We start from the raw sequence: 24,476 nt of genomic DNA, 5'->3' as shown, positions 1-24,476 counted from the left end.
CAGTTTGAATAAACCTATCGATTGAAACTCATCGTAGTTTGGCAATCCAGTACACAACAGATACTATGATGCGTTTTGCCGCAACCGTACCACGCTACATTGTGCTGATAGGCGACAGTTTTGGTGTTATGGTTGCTGTACTTGCAGCAATTGGTGCAAATTCTATGCCGAATAAAAAGAGTTAATTTTATATTGGGTGTCTTACCGTTCAATTGCCTGCAACGAGTGGTTTCGTGAGGAAATCCACAAATTATACATATTGTTTCCTTTTCTGGCCCTTTGTGACGATGCTGTATATTTTGATGTTTCGACCTTTCTTGCTTGGATACTCCTTCGTTCGCGGCCGCATAATGGCTAGTTCTTCAGAGGGTTTCAGCCATTCTGCTAGGTCTTGTAGCGTAAGATTCTTGTTATCTTGTTTCGTACTTATCGTGAGTTTCAACTAGGCAAGGGCAAAACGATTCTTTTGACCGAACGCGAACGAACTAGTTCGCTCACCAAAAAGAATCGTACGTGAACGACGATTATTTTGTTCTTTTTTTCATGGGGTTTTTATTTACAAAGAACGTTCGTTATCTTTTTCATTTACCCGCCATAACCGCATACTGTAGCCAAAGAAGTACTCATTCTGCGGTTGACACCAATAATTTAAAAACATTAAACACTCGGCCCATCTGCTGTCTGGCTAGCTATCGAAAAACCGACCAAAAACTAGCATGTATAAAACTACTACGAGCATAGATGTCTCCAGCATATATTGTACCCTATGCCTTATACACACTCAAGGATTCTATAAAAAAAAACTACTTAAATATGGATCAACATGATGAGCGCAATTGCAGTTCAGTTCATTCGCGAATAATGAATAATCCGTTTGAACGGGATCGATCTATTGAATTGTATATGTATAATTTCCACACCAACAGAGCACAGATCTAACACAAATGAGCCAGTTCGAACGCGTTCGATGAATTCAGTTGTGTAGGTACGATTTACATACCAACAGAACACAGATCGAACACCAGTTCGAACACATTCGATGAATTCAGTCGTATAGATACGATTTCCAAACCAACAGCACACGTATCGAACACTGCCTGACAAATTCGACGGCGTTCGAGGAATTGAGTTGTATGGGTACGATTTCAACACCAACAGGGTACATTTTGATCTCTGACGACCCGTTCGCACGGTGCGAGCAAGAGCGAGAAAACAATATGATTTTGCACGTTTCATTACCACATTTATGTGTGTCGTCGAACAATGAACGGAACGTTCGAACGTGTTCGGTGTAGTCAGTTTCTTCCAAAAGTCCTGGTCGTTTTTTGTTAAGAATCTCGTTCGTTCGTGCACTTTACCGAACTGTTCGAACGGTTCGATTCTCGTTCAACCTTTCGTTCCGAAGTTCGGTTGAAAACCTTGATGTTAAATCGTTTAGCAGCCTTTGGTCATTCAAAAATCCTTCTTGCTTCAACAACACCATGTTGTCAATGAGATTGCGCAAAGCGTTGGGAAATTCTAAAAATGCTGAAGGATTATCTGTCGTTATATGTTTCACTAGTAATTCTAGCAGTAAAGACTTGTAAATGCTTTCAGGGTTCCCGACCATTTTGTCGAGCTTGGTTGTTACGAGCGCAACGGTTTTCTGGGTTAAGCATTGACCCGCTAACTGCACGAAGTGCTTAACCTTTCAGATGCTTTTGCAGCCTATTTATGTTTTCTAAATTAATTTCACTACTTGCCGATCCGTTGGTTAATGCATCCTCTCTGGAGCCACTAATCGCTTAATCGCTGGCGCGTTGCATAACGTAGCTATTCAGCAAGTATTGCTACCTAGCAACGCTTTGTTTTTAAGGCTAAATTATCGTAAGCGACAGACGGAAAGAAGGAAAAGGAGGGAAAGGAATGAGGAGGGAAAGGATGGAAAGGCGAGAAAGGATGGAAAGGCGAGAAAGGAGGGAAAGGAGGGAAAGGAGGGAAAGGAGGGAAAGGAGGGAAAGGAGGGAAAGGAGGGAAAGGAGGGAAAGGAGGGAAAGGAGGGAAAGGAGGGAAAGGTGGGAAAGGAGGGAATGGAGGGAACGGAAGGAAAGGAGGGAAAGGAGGGAAAGGAGGGAAAGGTTGGAAAGGAGGGAAAGGAGGGAAAGGAAGGAAAGAAGGGAAAGGAGGGAAAGGTTGGAAAGGAGTGAAGAGAGGAAAAGGAGGGAAAGGAGGGAAAGGAGGGAAAGAAGGGCATTGGACTACTTGCCGATCCGTTGGTTAATGCATCCTCTCTGGAGCCACCATTTGTCGCGCACACGAAAGTGTCTTTCGGAGCTGCAGCCCAAGACAGGCACAGTACACGCCGACTTAAGCACAATAATAAAAGCACCAAATGGCTATTGGCAAATAATGCCTTCATTAATTTTTTCAATTGAATTTATACTCTAAAAATGCTGACCGTCGTCGATCAGCAGTTTCTTCTTAGCCTATGTTTTCCACAAAATCGTTAAAAAAGCGCGCATCGCTGGCGCGTTGCATAACGTAGCTATTCAGCAAGTATTGCTACCTAGCAACGCTTTGTTTTTAAGGCTAAATTATCGTAAGCGACAAACGGAAAGAAGGAAAAGGAGGGAAAGGAGGGAAAGGAGGGAAAGGTTGGAAAGGAGGGAAAAGAGGGAAAGGATGGAAAGGAGGGAAAGGAGGGAAAGGAGGGAAAGGAGGGAAAGGAGGGAAAGGAGGGAAAGGTGGGAAAGGAGGGAAAGGAGGGAAAGGTGGAAAGGCGGGAAAGGAGGGAAATGTTGGAAAGGAGGGAAAATAGGGCAAGGAGGGAAAGGAGGGAATGATGGAAAGGAGGGAATAATGGAAAGGAGGGAAAGGAGGGAAAGGAGGGAAAGGAGGGAAAGGAGGGAAAGGAGGGAAAGGAGGGAAAGGAGGGAAAAGAGGGAAAGGATGGAAAGGGGGGAAAGGAGGGAAAGGAGGGAAATAAAGGAAATGGTGTAAAGGAGGGAAAGGAGGGAAAAGAGGGAAAGGAGGGAATGGAGGGAAAGTATTTCGAAACGCACAATCAAATGTATTTCGCCATAACCGCATACTGTAGCCAAAGAAGTACTCATTCTGCGGTTGACACCAATAATTTAAAAACATTAAACACTCGGCCCATCTGCTGTCTGGCTAGCTATCGAAAAACCGACCAAAAACTAGCATGTATAAAACTAATACGAGCATAGATGTCTCCAGCATATATTGTACCCTATGCCTTATACACACTCAAGGATTCTACAAAAAACTACTTAAATATGGATCAACATGATGAGCGCAATTCCAGTTCAGTTCATTCGCGAATAATGAATAATCCGTTTGAACGGGATCGATCTATTGAATTGTATATGTATAATTTCCACACCAACAGAGCACAGATCGAACACAAATGGGCCAGTTCGAACGCGTTCGATGAATTCAGTTGTGTAGGTACGATTTACATACCAACAGAACACAGATCGAACACCAGTTCGAACACATTCGATGAATTCAGTCGTATAGATACGATTTCCAAACCAACAGCACACGTATCGAACACTGCCTGACAAATATGTTTTATCACTAGTACTTCTAGCAGTAAAGATTTGTAAATGCTTTCAGGGTTCCCGACCATTTTGTCGAGCTTGGTTATTACGAGCGCAACGGTTTTCTGGGTTAAGCATTGACCCGCTAACTGCACGAAGTGCTTAACCTTTCAGATGCTTTTGCAGCCTATTTATGTTTTCTAAATTAATTTCACTACTTGCCGATCCGTTGGTTAATGCATCCTCTCTGGAGCCACTAATCGCTTAATCGCTGGCGCGTTGCATAACGTAGCTATTCAGCAAGTATTGCTACCTAGCAACGCTTTGTTTTTAAGGCTAAATTATCGTAAGCGACAGACGGAAAGAAGGAAAAGGAGGGAAAGGAATGAGGAGGGAAAGGATGGAAAGGCGAGAAAGGAGGGAAAGGTAGAAAATGAGGGAATGGAGGGAAAGGAGGGAAAGGAGGGAAAGGAGGGAAAGGAGGGAAAGGAGGGAAAGGAGGGAAAGGAGGGAAAGGAGGGAAAGGAGGAAAAGGAGGGATAGGTTGGAAAGGAGGGAAAGGTTGGAAAGGAGGGAAATGAGGAAAAGGATGGAAGGAGAGAAAGAAGGGAAAGGAGGACATTGGACTACTTGCCGATCCGTTGGTTGATGCATCCTCTCTGGAGCCACTAATCGCTTAATCGCTGGCGCGTTGCATAACGTAGCTATTCAGCAAGTATTGCTACCTAGCAACGCTTTGTTTTTAAGGCTGAATTATCGTAAGCGACAGACGGAAAGAAGGAAAAGAAGGGAAAGGAATGAGGAGGGAAAGGATGGAAAGGTGAGAAAGGAAGGAAAGGCGAGAAAGGAGGGAAAGGAAGGAAAGGAGGGAAAGAAGGGAAAGGAGGGAAAGGAGGGAAAGGAGGGAAAGGAGGGAAAGGAGGGAAAGGTTGGAAAGGAGGGAAAGGAGGGAAAGGAGGAAAAGGAGGGAAAGGAGGGAAAGGAGGGCATTGGACTACTTGCCGATCCGTTGGTTAATGCATCCTCTCTGGAGCCACCATTTGTCGCGCACACGAAAGTGTCTTTCGGAGCTGCAGCCCAAGACAGGCACAGTACACGCCGACTTAAGCACAATAATAAACGCACCAACTGGCTATTGGCAAATAATGCCTTCATTATTTTTTTCAATTGAATTTATACTCTAAAAATGCTGACCGTCGTCGATCAGCAGTTTCTTCTTGGCCTATGTTTTCCACAAAATCGTTAAAAAAGCGCGCATCGCTGGCGCGTTGCATAACGTAGCTATTCAGCAAGTATTGCTACCTAGCAACGCTTTGTTTTTAAGGCTAAATTATCGTAAGCGACAGACGGAAAGAAGGAAAAGGAGGGAAAAGATGGAAAGGAGGGAAAGGAGGGAAAGGAGGGAAATGAGGGAAAGGAGGGAAAGGAGGGAAAAGAGGGAAAGGATGGAAAGGAGGGAAAGGAGGGAAAGGGGGGAAAGGAGGGAAAGGAGGGAAAGGAGGGAAAGGAGGGAAAGGAGGGAAAGGAGGGAAAGGAGGGAAAGGAGGGAAAGGAGGGAAAGGAGGGAAAGGAGGGAAAGGAGGGAAAGGAGGGAAAGGAGGGAAAGGAGGGAAAGGAGGGAAAGCAGGGAAAGGTGGAAAGGCGGGAAAGGAGGGAAATGTTCGAAAGGAGGGAAAATATGGAAAGGAGGGAAAGGAGGGAATGATGGAAAGGAGGAAAAGGAGGGAAATGAGGGAAAGGTGGGAAAGGAGGGAAATGAGGGAAAGGGGGGAAAGGAGGGAAAGGAGGGAAAGGATGGAAAGGAGGGAAAGGAGGGAAAGGAGGGAAATAAAGGAAATGGTGTAAAGGAGGGAAAGGAGGGAAAAGAGGGAAAGGAGGGAAAGGAGGGAAAGTATTTCGAAACGCACTATCAAATGTATTTCGAACCACCAATTGGGACGAAAAAGTTACTGCAGGTATATTTCCATACCGTTTCAAACTGTTTCGTCGCTTCTCAGCCCAAGTAAGCACGGAGGAGCTGAGCCGGAATCGATACGAGCACACACCAACTGGTTGAATTTGAAGACAGATGTTTTAACCACCAGATCCACAATATACACCTTCAAACATTGTTTCCGGGATTAGGCATCTCCGAGCTACCAAACAGCTACCGAACATTCAATTCATTCCAGAAGTACCAATTAAGGGGAGAGATGTTGGATCATTCAGTTACCGCAGGACTCCACACAGCATAACACGGAGCGCAACATAACAACTGACAGCTGCCAAACGCTTAAGAAAACGCTTGGGAAAGGAGGTAAAGCGTTTCATTAATTGTCGGTAATCGCAGTAGGTTGGTAGCTTTTCAATGAGAAATGAACGGCCTACTACGGATATTCATAACATGGTACAGGCAATAAAGCGTTTTCTGAAGCGTTAAGCAGCTGTCAGTTATTATGTTGCGCTCCGTATTATGCTGTGTGGAGTCCTGCGGTTATAAGGGGGGTGTTGACGCTTTGCTTGGATGTCAAATGATAACTTGACGAAAGTGAGTTTCGTCAAGTGAGAATGAGCACGGTAGGAAATGATGAGTAGCGGGTGAGTTGCCACTCGCGTGAGTGGCAATCATAGAAAAATTATAAATAGGGCAACATAATGAATACACTTTCTCTTGCACTTTGGAAATTCAAACACATCGGTAAATATTGCCTGCGAACAAACGGCGTCCACGGGCCTGCCCACGCCCGAATGCAGAGCCGATGACATACGATTCTATCTTCACCATTAACATGAGAGGGATAGAGCTTATACCCCGAACGTACCCGAAAGGTATGCATGCTTCACTCATCAGGATCTAAAGGCAAGGACAAGGCAAAAGAGACACAGAAAAATTTCCTCCCGGCTACACATGTCCTTTTGATGCGTTGTCTATGCGTCTCGCTCGGTATCACAGCGGCATACGGCAGGTGAGCAGTACAAATGCTGCTACCCGCTACGCACACATGTTTATCGAACACAACTATTCGGTTCGGCTCGGTAAACTTCACGAGGACGCCGGAACACAAGGGCGCAGACATTTTCATGATTTTGTATGACTTCGGGTGTTTTGGACCGTACGTGTGGGCGCAGACATTCAGCCCACGCAAAATCATATCCGAAACGTTCGCGATTGTTCAGGGGGAGATGTTGGATCATAGCACACATGTAATAATTATTAATTGATCATAGTTCACGTTGTTACATTCTGAACTATAAAAAAGTAGGGAATGCAAATAACACGTTCAGTTTGAATAAACCTATCGATTGAATCTCATCGTAGTTTGGCAATCCAGTACACAACAGATACTATGATGCCTTTTGCCGCAACCGTACCACGCTACATTGTGCTGATAGGCGACAGTTTTTGGTGTTATGGTTGCTGTACTTGCAGCAATTGGTGCAAATTCTATGCCGAATAAAAAGAGTTAATTTTATATTGGGTGTCTTACCGTTCAATTGCCTGCAACGAGTGGTTTCGTGAGGAAATCCACAAATTATACATATTGTTTCCTTTTCTGGCCCTTTGTGACGATGCTGTATATTTTGATGTTTCGACCTTTCTTGCTTGGATACTCCTTCGTTCGCGGCCGCATAATGGCTAGTTCTTCAGAGGGTTTCAGCCATTCTCCTAGGTCTTGTAGCGTAAGATTCTTGTTATCTTGTTTCGTACTTATCGTGTGTTTCAACTAGGCATGGGCAAAACGATTCTTTTGACCGAACGCGAACGAACTAGTTCGCTCACCAAAAAGAACCGTACTTGAACGACGATTATTTCGTTCTTTTTTTTCATGGGGTGTTTATTTACAAAGAACGCTCGTTATCTTTTTCATTTACCCGCCATAGACGCATACTGTAGCCAAAGAAGTACTCATTTTGCGGTTGACACCAATAATTTAAAAACATTAAACACTCGGCCCATCTGCTGTCTGGCTAGCTATCGAAAAACCGACCAAAAACTAGCATGTATAAAACTAATACGAGCATAGATGTCTCCAGCATATATTGTACCCTATGCCTTATACACACTCAAGGATTCTATAAAAAACTACTTAAATATGGATCAACATGATGAGCGCAATTCCAGTTCAGTTCATTCGCGAATAATGAATAATCCGTTTGAACGGGATCGATCTATTGAATTGTATATGTATAATTTCCACACCAACAGAGCACAGATCGAACACAAATGGGCCAGTTCGAACGCGTTCGATGAATTCAGTTGTGTAGGTACGATTTACATACCAACAGAACACAGATCGAACACCAATTCGAACACATTCGATGAATTCAGTCGTATAGATACGATTTCCAAACCAACAGCACACGTATCGAACACTGCCTGACAAATATGTTTTATCACTAGTAATTCTAGCAGTAAAGACTTGTAAATGCTTTCAGGGTTCCCGACCATTTTGTCGAGCTTGGTTATTACGAGCGCAACGGTTTTCTGGGTTAAGCATTGACCCGCTAACTGCACGAAGTGCTTAACCTTTCAGATGCTTTTGCAGCCTATTTATGTTTTCTAAATTAATTTCACTACTTGCCGATCCGTTGGTTAATGCATCCTCTCTGGAGCCACTAATCGCTTAATCGCTGGCGCGTTGCATAACGTAGCTATTCAGCAAGTATTGCTACCTAGCAACGCTTTGTTTTTAAGGCTAAATTATCGTAAGCGACAGACGGAAAGAAGGAAAAGGAGGGAAAGGAATGAGGAGGGAAAGGATGGAAAGGCGAGAAAGGAGGGAAAGGTAGAAAATGAGGGAATGGAGGGAAAGGAGGGAAAGGAGGGAAAGGAGGGAAAGGAGGGAAAGGAGGGAAAGGAGGGAAAGTAGGGAAAGGAGGAAAGGAGGGAAAGGTTGGAAAGGAGGGAAAGGAGGGAAAGGAGGGAAAGGAGGGAAAGGAGGGAAAGGTTGGAAAGGAGGGAAAGGTTGGAAATGAGGGAAAGGTTGGAAATGAGGGAAATGAGGAAAAGGAGGGAAGGAGAGAAAGAAGGGAAAGGAGGACATTGGACTACTTGCCGATCCGTTGGTTGATGCATCCTCTCTGGAGCCGCCATTTGTCGCGCACACGAAAGTGTCTTTCGGAGCTGCAGCCCAAGACAGGCACAGTACACGCCGACTTAAGCACAATAATAAACGCACCAACTGGCTCTTTGCAAATCGTTAAACCAGCGCGTTTAATCGCTGGCGCGTTGCATAAGGTAGCTATTCAGCAAGTATTGCTACCTAGCAACGCTTTGTTTTAAAGGCTGAATTATCGTAAGCGACAGACGGAAAGAAGGAAAAGAAGGGAAAGGAATGAGGAGGGAAAGGATGGAAAGGTGAGAAAGGAAGGAACGGCGAGAAAGGAGGGAAAGGAAGGACATGAGGGAATGGAGGGAACGGAGGAAAGGAGGGAAAGGAGGGAAAGGAGGGAAAGGAGGGAAAGGAGGAAAGGAGGGAAAGGAGGAAAGGAGGGAAAGGAGGGAAAGGAGGGAAAGGAGGGAAAGGAGGGAAAGGAGGGAAAGGAGGGAAAGGAGGGAAAGGAGGGAAAGGAGGGAAAGGAGGGAAAGGAGGGAAAGGAGGGAAAGGAGGGAAAGGAGGGAAAGGAGGGAAAGGAGGGAAAGGAGGGAAAGGAGGGAAAGGTTGGAAAGGAGGAAAAGGAGGGAAAGGAGGAAAGGAGGGAAAGGAGGGAAAGGAGAAAGGAGGGCATTGGACTACTTGCCGATCCATTGGTTAATGCATCCTCTCTGGAGCCACCATTTGTCGCGCACACGAAAGTGTCTTTCGGAGCTGCAGCCCAAGACAGGCACAGTACACGCCGACTTAAGCACAATAATAAACGCACCAACTGGCTATTGGCAAATAATGCCTTCATTATTTTTTTTAAATTGAATTTATACTCTAAAAATGCTGACCGTCGTCGATCAGCATTTTCTCCTTAGCCTATGTTTTCCATAAAATCGTTAAAAAAGCGCGCATCGCTGGCGCGTTGCATAACGTAGCTATTCAGCAAGTATTGCTACCTAGCAACGCTTTGTTTTTAAGGCTAAATTATCGTAAGCGACAGACGGAAAGAAGGAAAAGGAGGGAAAAGATGGAAAGGAGGGAAAGGAGGGAAATGAGGGAAAGGAGGGAAAGGAGGGAAAGGAGGGAAAGGAGGGAAAGGAGGGAAAGGAGGAAAGGATGGAAAGGAAAGGAGGGAAAGGAGGGAAAGGAGGGAAAGGAGGGAAAGGAGGGAAAGGAGGGAAAGGAGGGAAAGGAGGGAAAGGAGGGAAAGGAGGGAAAGGAGGGAAAGGAGGGAAAGGAGGGAAAGGAGGGAAAGGATGAAAATGAGGGAAAAGAGGGAAAGGAGGGAAAGGCGAGAAAGGAGGAAAAAGAGGGAAAGGAGGGAAAGGCGAGAAAGGAGGAAAAAGAGGGAAAGGAGGGATAAGATGACAAGGAGGGAAAGGAGGGAAAGGAGGGAAATGTTGGAAAAGGGGAAAAGGAGGGAAAGGAGGGAAAGGAGGGAAAGGAAGGAAAGGAGGGAAAGGAGGGAAAGGTGGGAAAGGAGGGAAAGGATGGAAAGGTGGAAAGGCGGGAAAGGAGGGAAATGTTGGAAAGGAGGGAAAATAGGGAAAGGAGGGAAAGGAGGGAAGGATGGAAAGGAGGGAAAGGAGGGAAAGGAGGGAAAGGAGGGAAAGGAGGAAAGGTGGGAAAAGGGGAAAGGATGGAAAGGAGGGAAAGGAGGAAAGGAGGGAAATAAAGGAAATGGTGTAAAGGAGGGAAAGGAGGGAAAAGAGGGAAAGGAGGGAATGGAGGAAAGTATTTCGAAACGCACAATCAAATGTATTTCGCCATAACCGCATACTGTAGCCAAAGAAGTACTGTTAATAATTATTAACGTTAGATTCGATCTGTCGGTGTTATCTACCGTGATTCCCGACAGAGCGCGGTACAAACGCGTAGTGTGGGAAGCATCCAATACCGATCGAGCCGAATATTCCCGATCGCTCAAAGGCTCCCGAACAGCGTGGCTAAGGCAATGACCGAAGGCCACTTTTTCGCGGTAGCCCGAGTCAAGCGATTGATTTTTAGCGTCGCAATAAAATAATAATATAGACTGCTTAAGAAAACGCTTGTTTTTTAATACCAAATACTACTACGGGCGAAAGAAAGAGTGCTATTGCAATAGTTTGCAACAAGTACTCATTCTGCGGTTGACACCAATAATTTAAAAACATTAAACACTCGGCCCATCTGCTGTCTGGCTAGCTATCGAAAAACCGACCAAAAACTAGCATGTATAAAACTAATACGAGCATAGATGTCTCCAGCATATATTGTACCCTATGCCTTATACACACTCAAGGATTCTACAAAAAACTACTTAAATATGGATCAACATGATGAGCGCAATTCCAGTTCAGTTCATTCGCGAATAATGAATAATCCGTTTGAACGGGATCGATCTATTGAATTGTATATGTATAATTTCCACACCAACAGAGCACAGATCGAACACAAATGGGCCAGTTCGAACGCGTTCGATGAATTCAGTTGTGTAGGTACGATTTACATACCAACAGAACACAGATCGAACACCAGTTCGAACACATTCGATGAATTCAGTCGTATAGATACGATTTCCAAACCAACAGCACACGTATCGAACACTGCCTGACAAATATGTTTTATCACTAGTAATTCTAGCAGTAAAGACTTGTAAATGCTTTCAGGGTTCCCGACCATTTTGTCGAGCTTGGTTATTACGAGCGCAACGGTTTTCTGGGTTAAGCATTGACCCGCTAACTGCACGAAGTGCTTAACCTTTCAGATGCTTTTGCAGCCTATTTATGTTTTCTAAATTAATTTCACTACTTGCCGATCCGTTGGTTAATGCATCCTCTCTGGAGCCACTAATCGCTTAATCGCTGGCGCGTTGCATAACGTAGCTATTCAGCAAGTATTGCTACCTAGCAACGCTTTGTTTTTAAGGCTAAATTATCGTAAGCGACAGACGGAAAGAAGGAAAAGGAGGGAAAGGAATGAGGAGGGAAAGGATGGAAAGGCGAGAAAGGAGGGAAAGGTAGAAAATGAGGGAATGGAGGGAAAGGAGGGAAAGGAGGGAAAGGAGGGAAAGGAGGGAAAGGAGGGAAAGGAAAGTAGGGAAAGGAGGGAAAAGAGGGAAAGGTTGGAAAGGAGGGAAAGGAGGGAAAGGAGGGAAAGGAGGGAAAGGAGGGAAAGGAGGGAAAGGAGGGAAAGGTTGGAAAGGAGGGAAAGGTTGGAAATGAGGGAAATGAGGAAAAGGAGGGAAGGAGAGAAAGAAGGAAAGGAGGACATTGGACTACTTGCCGATCCGTTGGTTGATGCATCCTCTCTGGAGCCACCATTTGTCGCGCACACGAAAGTGTCTTTCGGAGCTGCAGCCCAAGACAGGCACAGTACACGCCGACTTAAGCACAATAATAAACGCACCAACTGGCTCTTTGCAAATCGTTAAACCAGCGCGTTTAATCGCTGGCGCGTTGCATAAGGTAGCTATTCAGCAAGTATTGCTACCTAGCAACGCTTTGTTTTAAAGGCTGAATTATCGTAAGCGACAGACGGAAAGAAGGAAAAGAAGGGAAAGGAATGAGGAGGGAAAGGATGGAAAGGTGAGAAAGGAAGGAACGGCGAGAAAGGAGGGAAAGGAAGGACACGAGGGAAATGAGGGAAAGGAGGGAAAGGATGGAAAGGTGAGAAAGGAACGAAAGGCGAGAAAGGAGGGAAAGGAGGGAAAGGAGGGAAAGGAGGGAAAGGAGGGAAAGGAGGGAAAGGAGGGAAAGGAGGGAAAGGAGGGAAAGGTTGGAAAGGAGGGAAAGGTTGGAAAGGAGGGAAATGAGGAAAAGGAGGGAAGGAGAGAAAGAAGGGAAAGGAGGACATTGGACTACTTGCCGATCCATTGGTTAATGCATCCTCTGGAGCCACCATTTGTCGCGCACACGAAAGTGTCTTTCGGAGCTGCAGCCCAAGACAGGCACAGTACACGCCGACTTAAGCACAATAATAAACGCACCAACTGGCTATTGGCAAATAATGCCTTCATTATTTTTTCAATTGAATTTATACTCTAAAAATGCTGACCGTCGTCGATCAGCATTTTCTCCTTAGCCTATGTTTTCCATAAAATCGTTAAAAAAGCGCGCATCGCTGGCGCGTTGCATAATGTAGCTATTCAGCAAGTATTGCTACCTAGCAACGCTTTGTTTTTAAGGCTAAATTATCGTAAGCGACAGACGGAAAGAAGGAAAAGGAGGGAAAAGATGGAAAAGAGGGAAAGGAGGGAAATGAGGAAAGGAGGGAAAGGAGGAAAGGAGGGAAAGGAGGAAAGGATGGAAAGGAGGGAAAGGAGGGAAAGGAGGAAAGGAGGGAACGGAGGGAAATGAGGGAAAGGAGGGAAAGGAGGGAAAGGAGGAAAATGAGGGAAAAGAGGGAAAGGCGAGAAAGGAGGAAAAAGAGGGAAAGGAGGGATAAGATGACAAGGAGGGAAAGGAGGGAAAGGAGGGAAATGTTGGAAAAGGGGAAAAGGATGAAAAGGAGGGAAAGGAGGGAAAGGAAGGAAAGGAGGGAAAGGAGGGAAAGGTGGGAAAGGAGTGAAAGGAGGGAAAGGTGGAAAGGCGGGAAAGGAGGGAAATGTTGTAAAGGAGGGAAAATAGAGAAAGGAGGGAAAGGAGGGAAGGATGGAAAGGAGGGAAAGGAGGGAAAGGAGGGAAAGGAGGGAAAGGAGGGAAAGGAGGGAAAGGAGGGAAAAGGGGGAAAGGATGGAAAGGAGGGAAAGGAGGGAAAGGAGGGAAATAAAGGAAAAGGTGTAAAGGAGGGAAAGGAGGGAAAAGAGGGAAAGGAGGGAATGGAGGGAAAGTATTTCGAAACGCACAATCAAATGTATTTCGCCATAACCGCATACTGTAGCCAAAGAAGTACTCATTCTGCGGTTGACACCAATAATTTAAAAACATTAAACACTCGGCCCATCTGCTGTCTGGCTAGCTATCGAAAAACCGACCAAAAACTAGCATGTATAAAACTAATACGAGCATAGATGTCTCCAGCATATATTGTACCCTATGCCTTATACACACTCAAGGATACTATAAAAACTACTTAAATATGGATCAACATAATGAGCGCAATTCCAGTTCAGTTCATTCGCGAATAATGAATAATCCGTTTGAACGGGATCGATCTATTGAATTGTATATGTATAATTTCCACACCAACAGAGCACAGATCGAACACAAATGGGCCAGTTCGAACGCGTTCGATGAATTCAGTTGTGTAGGTACGATTTACATACCAACAGAACACAGATCGAACACCAGTTCGAACACATTCGATGAATTCAGTCGTATAGATACGATTTCCAAACCAACAGCACACGTATCGAACACTGCCTAACAAATATGTTTTATCACTAGTAATTCTAGCAGTAAAGACTTGTAAATGCTTTCAGGGTTCCCGACCATTTTGTCGAGCTTGGTTATTACGAGCGCAACGGTTTTCTGGGTTAAGCATTGACCCGCTAACTGCACGAAGTGCTTAACCTTTCAGATGCTTTTGCAGCCTATTTATGTTTTCTAAATTAATTTCACTACTTGCCGATCCGTTGGTTAATGCATCCTCTGGAGCCACTAATCGCTTAATCGCTGGCGCGTTGCATAACGTAGCTATTCAGCAAGTATTGCTACCTAGCAACGCTTTGTTTTTAAGGCTAAATTATCGTAAGCGACAGACGGAAAGAAGGAAAAGGAGGGAAAGGAATGAGGAGGGAAAGGAGGAAATGAGGGAAAGGAGGGAAAGGAGGGAAAGGAGGGAAAGGAGGGAAAGGAGGGAAAGGAGGGAAAGGATGGAAAGGAGGAAAGGAGGGAAAGGAGGGAAAGGAGGGAAAGGAGGGAAAGGAGGGAAAGGAGGGAAAGGAGGGAAAGGAGGAAAATGAGGGAAAAGAGGGGAAGGAGGGAAAGGCGAGAAAGGAGGAAAAAGAGGGAAAGGAGGGATAAGATGACAAGGAGGGAAAGGATGGAAAGGAGGGAAATGTTGGAAAAGGGGAAAAGGATGGAAAGGAGGGAAAGGAGGGAAAGGAAGGAAAGGAGGGAAAGGAGGGATAGGTGGGAAAGGAGGGAAAGGATGGAAAGGTGGAAAGGCGGGAAAGGAGGGAAATGTTGGAAAGGAGGGAAAATAGGGAAAGGAGGGAAAGGAGGGAAGGATGGAAAGGAGGGAAAGGAGGGAAAGGAGGGAAAGGAGGAAAGGAGGAAAGGAGGGAAAGGAGGGAAAAGGGGAAAGGATGGAAAGGAGGGAATGGAGGGAAAGGAGGGAAATAAAGGAAATGGTGTAAAGGAGGGAAAGGAGGGAAAAGAGGGAAAGGAGGGAATGGAGGGAAAGTATTTCGAAACGCACAATCAAATGTATTTCGCCATAACCGCATACTGTAGCCAAAGAAGTACTGTTAATAATTATTAACGTTAGATTCGATCTGTCGGTGTTATCTACCGTGATTCCCGACAGAGCGCGGTACAAACGCGTAGTGTGGGAAGCATCCAATACCGATCGAGCCGAATATTCCCGATCGCTCAAAGGCTTCCGAACAGCGTGGCTAAGGCAATGACCGAAGGCCACTCTTTCGCGGTAGCCCGAGTCAAGCGATTGATTTTTAGCGTCGCAATAAAATAATAATATAGACTGCTTAAGAAAACGCTTGTTTTTAATACCAAATACTACTACGGGCGAAAGAAAGAGTGCTGTTGCAATAGTTTGCAGCATTCTAAAAATCATTTGACGAATTAAAAGTTCCTTTTACTTAAAACAGTTTTTCTTTCAACAATCTCACCCGTTGCCAGCTTAGAAAAGTTCCTGAGGTAATTCGGAATCGCTGTGCTGAAGTGAGGAACAGAATAAGTTACTAGTTGAGGAATTGTTTTATAGCGGTTGTGCGTGTGTTAGTAGAAATGCTAGGAACAGAAATCAGTTATTGTGTCGGTTCCCTGTTCATCTCACCCGTTGCCGGTGCCTAATAGTTCCTGAGGAAAATCGGAACAAGCCGTGCTGAAGTGCAGTGTATTAGGAAAGCTGATACAAACAAGTGATCTTTTTCGAGGTGTTATTACAATATATGCCAAACGTTAGTATTTCGTGCAATGAACATAGCATATTTATCGGCATTATTTACGTTAGCACAATTGACAACGCTCAGCGATGCAATCTGTTCAGTGAGAAGTGTAACGCCATTTTCTCCAAGGAGCAAATCCTACAGGCAGGGCAGAGCAACTATGCAGGGCAGAGCAATCAGTCAGGACGTAATAATACGATGCAAAATTCAACAAACTATTATTCAGCCAAATTTCGTAAGCCAGTATTGCGTTCGTATAGAAATAGGAAGCACCGACTGTTAAGATCGAATCAAACCAGGAAGAGTGTTCGTATGGCTCACAAACACTGGGGGTAATGTTAATAATTATTAACGTTAGATTCGATCTGTCGGTGTTATCTACCGTGATTCCCGACAGAGCGCGGTACAAACGCGTAGTGTGGGAAGCATCCAATACCGATCGAGCCGAATATTCCCGATCGCTCAAAGGCTCCCGAACAGCGTGGCTAAGGCAATGACCGAAGGCCACTCTTTCGCGGTAGCCCGAGTCAAGCGATTGATTTTTAGCGTCGCAATAAAATAATAATATAGACTGCTTAAGAAAACGCTTGTTTTTAATACCAAATACTACTACGGGCGAAAGAAAGAGTGCTGTTGCAATAGTTTGCAACAAGTACTCATTCTGCGGTTGACACCAATAATTTAAAACATTAAACACTCGGCCCATCTGCTGTCTGGCTAGCTATCGAAAAACCGACCAAAAACTAGCATGTATAAAACTAATACGAGCATAGATGTCTCCAGCATATATTGTACCCTATGCCTTATACACACTCAAGGATTCTACAAAAACTACTTAAATATGGATCAACATGATGAGCGCAATTCCAGTTCAGTTCATTCGCGAATAATGAATAATCCGTTTGAACGGGATCGATCTATTGAATTGTATATGTATAATTTCCACACCAACAGAGCACAGATCGAACACAAATGGGCCAGTTCGAACGCGTTCGATGAATTCAGTTGTGTAGGTACGATTTACATACCAACAGAACACAGATCGAACACCAGTTCGAACACATTCGATGAATTCAGTCGTATAGATACGATTTCCAAACCAACAGCACACGTATCGAACACTGCCTGACAAATATGTTTTATCACTAGTAATTCTAGCAGTAAAGACTTGTAAATGCTTTCAGGGTTCCCGACCATTTTGTCGAGCTTGGTTATTACGAGCGCAACGGTTTTCTGGGTTAAGCATTGACCCGCTAACTGCACGAAGTGCTTAACCTTCAGATGCTTTGCAGCCTATTTATGTTTTCTAAATTAATTTCACTACTTGCCGATCCGTTGGTTAATGCATCCTCTCTGGAGCCACTAATCGCTTAATCGCTGGCGCGTTGCATAACGTAGCTATTCAGCAAGTATTGCTACCTAGCAACGCTTTGTTTTTAAGGCTAAATTATCGTAAGCGACAGACGGAAAGAAGGAAAAGGAGGGAAAGGAATGAGGAGGGAAAGGATGGAAAGGCGAGAAAGGAGGGAAAGGTAGAAAATGAGGGAATGGAGGGAAAGGAGGGAAAGGAGGGAAAGGAGGGAAAGGAGGGAAAGGAGGGAAAGGAGGAAAGTGGAAAGGAGGGAAAGGAGGGAAAGGTTGGAAAGGAGGGAAAGGAGGGAAAGGAGGGAAAGGAGGGAAAGGAGGGAAAGGAGGGAAAGGTTGGAAAGGAGGGAAAGGTTGGAAATGAGGGAAAGGTTGGAAATGAGGGAAATGAGGAAAAGGAGGGAAGGAGAGAAAGAAGGGAAAGGAGGACATTGGACTACTTGCCGATCCGTTGGTTGATGCATCCTCTCTGGAGCCGCCATTTGTCGCGCACACGAAAGTGTCTTTCGGAGCTGCAGCCCAAGACAGGCACAGTACACGCCGACTTAAGCACAATAATAAACGCACCAACTGGCTCTTTGCAAATCGTTAAACCAGCGCGTTTAATCGCTGGCGCGTTGCATAAGGTAGCTATTCAGCAAGTATTGCTACCTAGCAACGCTTTGTTTTAAAGGCTGAATTATCGTAAGCGACAGACGGAAAGAAGGAAAAGAAGGGAAAGGAATGAGGAGGGAAAGGATGGAAAGGTGAGAAAGGAAGGAACGGCGAGAAAGGAGGGAAAGGAAGGACATGAGGGAATGGAGGGAACGGAGGGAAAGGAGGGAAAGGAGGGAAAGGAGGAAAGGAGGGAAAGGAGGAAAGGAGGGAAAGGAGGGAAAGGAGGAAAGGAGGGAAAGGAGGGAAAGGAGGGAAAGGAGGGAAAGGAGGGAAAGGAGGGAAAGGAGGAAAGGAGGGAAAGGAGGGAAAGGAGGGAAAGGAGGGAAAGGAGGGAAAGGAGGGAAAGGAGGGAAAGGAGGAAAGGAGGAAAGGAGGGAAAGGAGGGAAAGGAGGGAAAGGTTGGAAAGGAGGAAAAGGAGGGAAAGGAGGGAAAGGAGGGAAAGGAGGGAAAGGAGGGAAAGGAGGGCATTGGACTACTTGCCGATCCATTGGTTAATGCATCCTCTCTGGAGCCACCATTTGTCGCGCACACGAAAGTGTCTTTCGGAGCTGCAGCCCAAGACAGGCACAGTACACGCCGACTTAAGCACAATAATAAACGCACCAACTGGCTATTGGCAAATAATGCCTTCATTATTTTTTTTTAAATTGAATTTATACTCTAAAAATGCTGACCGTCGTCGATCAGCATTTTCTCCTTAGCCTATGTTTTCCATAAAATCGTTAAAAAAGCGCGCATCGCTGGCGCGTTGCATAACGTAGCTATTCAGCAAGTATTGCTACCTAGCAACGCTTTGTTTTTAAGGCTAAATTATCGTAAGCGACAGACGGAAAGAAGGAAAAGGAGGGAAAAGATGGAAAGGAGGGAAAGGAGGGAAATGAGGGAAAGGAGGGAAAGGAGGGAAAGGAGGGAAAGGAGGGAAAGGAGGAAAGGAGGAAAGGATGGAAAGGAGGGAAAGGAGGGAAAGGAGGGAAAGGAGGAAAGGAGGGAAAGGAGGGAAAGGAGGGAAAGGAGGGAAAGGAGGGAAAGGAGGAAAGGAGGGAAAGGAGGGAAAGGAGGGAAAGGAGGGAAAGGAGGGAAGGGATGAAAATGAGGGAAAAGAGGAAAGGAGGGAAAGGCGAGAAAGGAGGAAAAAGAGGAAAGGAGGGAAAGGCGAGAAAGGAGGAAAAAGAGGGAAAGGAGGGATAAGATGACAAGGAGGGAAAGGAGGAAAGGAGGGAAATGTTGGAAAAGGGAAAAGGAGGGAAAGGAGGGAAAGGAGGGAAAGGAAGGAAAGGAGGGAAAGGAGGGAAAGGTGGGAAAGGAGGGAAAGGATGGAAAGGTGGAAAGGCGGGAAAGGAGGGAAATGTTGGAAAGGAGGGAAAATAGGAAAGGAGGGAAAGGAGGGAAGGATGGAAAGGAGGGAAAGGAGGAAAGGAGGGAAAGGAGGGAAAGGAGGGAAAGGAGGGAAAGGTGGGAAAAGGGGAAAGGATGGAAAGGAGGAAAGGAGGGAAAGGAGGGAAATAAAGGAAATGGTGTAAAGGAGGGAAAGGAGGGAAAAGAGGGAAAGGAGGGAATGGAGGGAAAGTATTTCGAAACGCACAATCAAATGTATTTCGCCATAACCGCATACTGTAGCCAAAGAAGTACTGTTAATAATTATTAACGTTAGATTCGATCTGTCGGTGTTATCTACCGTGATTCCCGACAGAGCGCGGTACAAACGCGTAGTGTGGGAAGCATCCAATACCGATCGAGCCGAATATTCCCGATCGCTCAAAGGCTCCCGAACAGCGTGGCTAAGGCAATGACCGAAGGCCACTTTTTCGCGGTAGCCCGAGTCAAGCGATTGATTTTAGCGTCGCAATAAAATAATAATATAGACTGCTTAAGAAAACGCTTGTTTTTAATACCAAATACTACTACGGGCGAAAGAAAGAGTGCTATTGCAATAGTTTGCAACAAGTACTCATTCTGCGGTTGACACCAATAATTTAAAACATTAAACACTCGGCCCATCTGCTGTCTGGCTAGCTATCGAAAAACCGACCAAAAACTAGCATGTATAAAACTAATACGAGCATAGATGTCTCCAGCATATATTGTACCCTATGCCTTATACACACTCAAGGATTCTACAAAAAACTACTTAAATATGGATCAACATGATGAGCGCAATTCCAGTTCAGTTCATTCGCGAATAATGAATAATCCGTTTGAACGGGATCGATCTATTGAATTGTATATGTATAATTTCCACACCAACAGAGCACAGATCGAACACAAATGGGCCAGTTCGAACGCGTTCGATGAATTCAGTTGTGTAGGTACGATTTACATACCAACAGAACACAGATCGAACACCAGTTCGAACACATTCGATGAATTCAGTCGTATAGATACGATTTCCAAACCAACAGCACACGTATCGAACACTGCCTGACAAATATGTTTTATCACTAGTAATTCTAGCAGTAAAGACTTGTAAATGCTTTCAGGGTTCCCGACCATTTTGTCGAGCTTGGTTATTACGAGCGCAACGGTTTTCTGGGTTAAGCATTGACCCGCTAACTGCACGAAGTGCTTAACCTTTCAGATGCTTTTGCAGCCTATTTATGTTTTCTAAATTAATTTCACTACTTGCCGATCCGTTGGTTAATGCATCCTCTCTGGAGCCACTAATCGCTTAATCGCTGGCGCGTTGCATAACGTAGCTATTCAGCAAGTATTGCTACCTAGCAACGCTTTGTTTTTAAGGCTAAATTATCGTAAGCGACAGACGGAAAGAAGGAAAAGGAGGGAAAGGAATGAGGAGGGAAAGGATGGAAAGGCGAGAAAGGAGGGAAAGGTAGAAAATGAGGGAATGGAGGGAAAGGAGGGAAAGGAGGGAAAGGAGGGAAAGGAGGGAAAGGAGGGAAAGGAGGGAAAGTAGGGAAAGGAGGGAAAAGAGGGAAAGGTTGGAAAGGAGGGAAAGGAGGGAAAGGAGGGAAAGGAGGGAAAGGATGGAAAGGAGGGAAAGGAGGGAAAGGAGGAAAGGAGGGAACGGAGGGAAATGAGGGAAAGGAGGGAAAGGAGGAAAGGAGGAAAATGAGGGAAAAGAGGGAAAGGCGAGAAAGGAGGAAAAAAGAGGGAAAGGAGGGATAAGATGACAAGGAGGGAAAGGAGGGAAAGGAGGGAAATGTTGGAAAAGGGGAAAAGGATGAAAAGGAGGGAAAGGAGGGAAAGGAAGGAAAGGAGGGAAAGGAGGGAAAGGTGGGAAAGGAGTGAAAGGAGGGAAAGGTGGAAAGGCGGGAAAGGAGGGAAATGTTGTAAAGGAGGGAAAATAGAGAAAGGAGGGAAAGGAGGGAAGGATGGAAAGGAGGGAAAGGAGGGAAAGGAGGGAAAGGAGGGAAAGGAGGGAAAGGAGGGAAAGGAGGGAAAAGGGGGAAAGGATGGAAAGGAGGGAAAGGAGGGAAAGGAGGGAAATAAAGGAAAAGGTGTAAAGGAGGGAAAGGAGGAAAAGAGGGAAAGGAGGGAATGGAGGGAAAGTAATTCGAAACGCACAATCAAATGTATTTCGCCATAACCGCATACTGTAGCCAAAGAAGTACTCATTCTGCGGTTGACACCAATAATTTAAAAACATTAAACACTCGGCCCATCTGCTGTCTGGCTAGCTATCGAAAAACCGACCAAAAACTAGCATGTATAAAACTAATACGAGCATAGATGTCTCCAGCATATATTGTACCCTATGCCTTATACACACTCAAGGATACTATAAAAAACTACTTAAATATGGATCAACATAATGAGCGCAATTCCAGTTCAGTTCATTCGCGAATAATGAATAATCCGTTTGAACGGGATTGTTGGAATCTTGCGTTCCAACTACCTGTCATAAACGGGACGTTTTAAAACGAGCGACCAGTACACGAACAAGGCACGAAGCGTAACAGAAAAAAAGCGTTAAAAAGGGCCGCAAGATAGGAACAAGCCCTTTTCTAAACCAATCGCGGAAAAACGGACAAATTTTTTGGCGCGTAATAAGAAAATAAATCGTTATTGGCAAGAGATTTCATCCGCTTTGGTTTTAGTTCCCAACAGGGATCGATCTATTGAATTGTATATGTATAATTTCCACACCAACAGAGCACAGATCGAACACAAATGGGCCAGTTCGAACGCGTTCGATGAATTCAGTTGTGTAGGTACGATTTACATACCAACAGAACACAGATCGAACACCAGTTCGAACACATTCGATGAATTCAGTCGTATAGATACGATTTCCAAACCAACAGCACACGTATCGAACACTGCCTAACAAATATGTTTTATCACTAGTAATTCTAGCAGTAAAGACTTGTAAATGCTTTCAGGGTTCCCGACCATTTTGTCGAGCTTGGTTATTACGAGCGCAACGGTTTTCTGGGTTAAGCATTGACCCGCTAACTGCACGAAGTGCTTAACCTTTCAGATGCTTTTGCAGCCTATTTATGTTTTCTAAATTAATTTCACTACTTGCCGATCCGTTGGTTAATGCATCCTCTCTGGAGCCACTAATCGCTTAATCGCTGGCGCGTTGCATAACGTAGCTATTCAGCAACTATTGCTACCTAGCAACGCTTTGTTTTTAAGGCTAAATTATCGTAAGCGACAGACGGAAAGAAGGAAAAGGAGGGAAGGGAATGAGGAGGGAAAGGATGGAAAGGCGAGAAAGGAGGAAAGGTAGAAAATGAGGGAATGGATGGAAAGGAGGGAAATGAGGGAAAGGAGGGAAAGGATGGAAAGGTGAGAAAGGAAGGAAAGGCGAGAAAGGAGGGAACGGAGGGAAAGTACACGCCGACTTAAGCACAATAATAAACGCACCAACTGGCTCTTTGCAAATCGTTAAACCAGCGCGTTTAATCGCTGGCGCGTTGCATAAGGTAGCTATTCAGCAAGTATTGCTACCTAGCAACGCTTTGTTTTAAAGGCTGAATTATCGTAAGCGACAGACGGAAAGAAGGAAAAGAAGGGAAAGGAATGAGGAGGGAAAGGATGGAAAGGCGAGAAAGGAGGGAAAGGTAGAAAATGAGGGAATGGAGGGAAAGGAGAGAATTGAGGGAAAGGAGGGAAAGGATGGAAAGGTGAGAAAGGAAGGAAAGGCGAGAAAGGAGGGAAAGGAAGGACATGAGGGAACGGAGGGAAAGTACACGCCGACTTAAGCACAATAATAAACGCACCAACTGGCTCTTTGCAAATCGTTAAACCAGCGCGTTTAATCGCTGGCGCGTTGCATAAGGTAGCTATTCAGCAAGTATTGCTACCTAGCAACGCTTTGTTTTAAAGGCTGAATTATCGTAAGCGACAGACGGAAAGAAGGAAAAGAAGGGAAAGGAATGAGGAGGGAAAGGATGGAAAGGTGAGAAAGGAAGGAACGGCGAGAAAGGAGGGAAAGGAAGGACATGAGGGAATGGAGGGAACGGAGGAAAGGAGGGAAAGGAGGAAAGGAGGGAAAGGAGGGAAAGGAGGAAAGGAGGGAAAGGAGGGAAAGGAGGGAAAGGAGGGAAAGGAGGGAAAGGTTGGAAAGGAGGGAAAGGTTGGAAAGGAGTGAAAGGAGGGAAAGGAGGGAAAGGAAGGAAAGGAGGGAAAGGAGGGAAAGGAGGGAAAGGAGGGCATTTGACTACTTGCCGATCCGTTGGTTAATGCATCCTCTCTGGAGCCACCATTTGTCGCGCACACGAAAGTGTCTTTCGGAGCTGCAGCCCAAGACAGGCACAGTACACGCCGACTTAAGCACAATAATAAAAGCACCAACTGGCTATTGGCAAATAATGCCTTCATTATTTTTTTCAATTGAATTTATACTCTAAAAATGCTGACCGTCGTCGATCAGCATTTTCTCCTTAGCCTATGTTTTCCATAAAATCGTTAAAAAAGCGCGCATCGCTGGCGCGTTGCATAACGTAGCTATTCAGCAAGTATTGCTACCTAGCAACGCTTTGTTTTTAAGGCTAAATTATCGTAATCGACAGACGGAAAGAAGGAAAAGGAGGGAAAGGAATGAGGAGGAAAGGAGGAAATGAGGGAAAGGAGGGAAAGGAGGGAAAGGAGGGAAAGGAGGGAAAGGAGGGAAAGGAGGGAAAGGAGGGAAAGGAGCGAAAAGAGGGAAAGGATGGAAAGTAGGAAAGGAGGGAAAGGAGGGAAATGAGGGAAAGGAGGAAAGGAGGAAAGGAGGGAAAGGAGGAAAGGAGGGAAAGGAGGGAAAGGAGGGAAAGGAGGGAAAAGAGGAAAGGAGGGAAAGAAGGGAAAGTATTTCGAAACGCACAATCAAATGTATTTCGCCATAACCGCATACTGTAGCCAAAGAAGTACTCATTCTGCGGTTGACACCAATAATTTAAAAACATTAAACACTCGGCCCATCTGCTGTCTGGCTAGCTATCGAAAAACCGACCAAAAACTAGCATGTATAAAACTAATACGAGCATAGATGTCTCCAGCATATATTGTACCCTATGCCTTATACACACTCAAGGATACTATAAAAAACTACTTAAATATGGATCAACATAATGAGCGCAATTCCAGTTCAGTTCATTCGCGAATAATGAATAATCCGTTTGAACGGGATTGTTGGAATCTTGCGTTCCAACTACCTGTCATAAACGGGACGTTTTAAAACGAGCGACCAGTACACGAACAAGGCACGAAGCGTAACAGAAAAAAAGCGTTAAAAAGGGCCGCAAGATAGGAACAAGCCCTTTTCTAAACCAATCGCGGAAAAACGGACAAATTTTTTGGCGCGTAATAAGAAAATAAATCGTTATTGGCAAGAGATTTCATCCGCT

This window comes from Anopheles arabiensis, chromosome 2 (genome assembly GCF_016920715.1).
Source record: "Anopheles arabiensis isolate DONGOLA chromosome 2, AaraD3, whole genome shotgun sequence".
In the NCBI taxonomy this organism is placed as follows: domain Eukaryota; kingdom Metazoa; phylum Arthropoda; class Insecta; order Diptera; family Culicidae; genus Anopheles; species Anopheles arabiensis.
Note: the sequence above shows the minus strand (reverse complement) of the source record.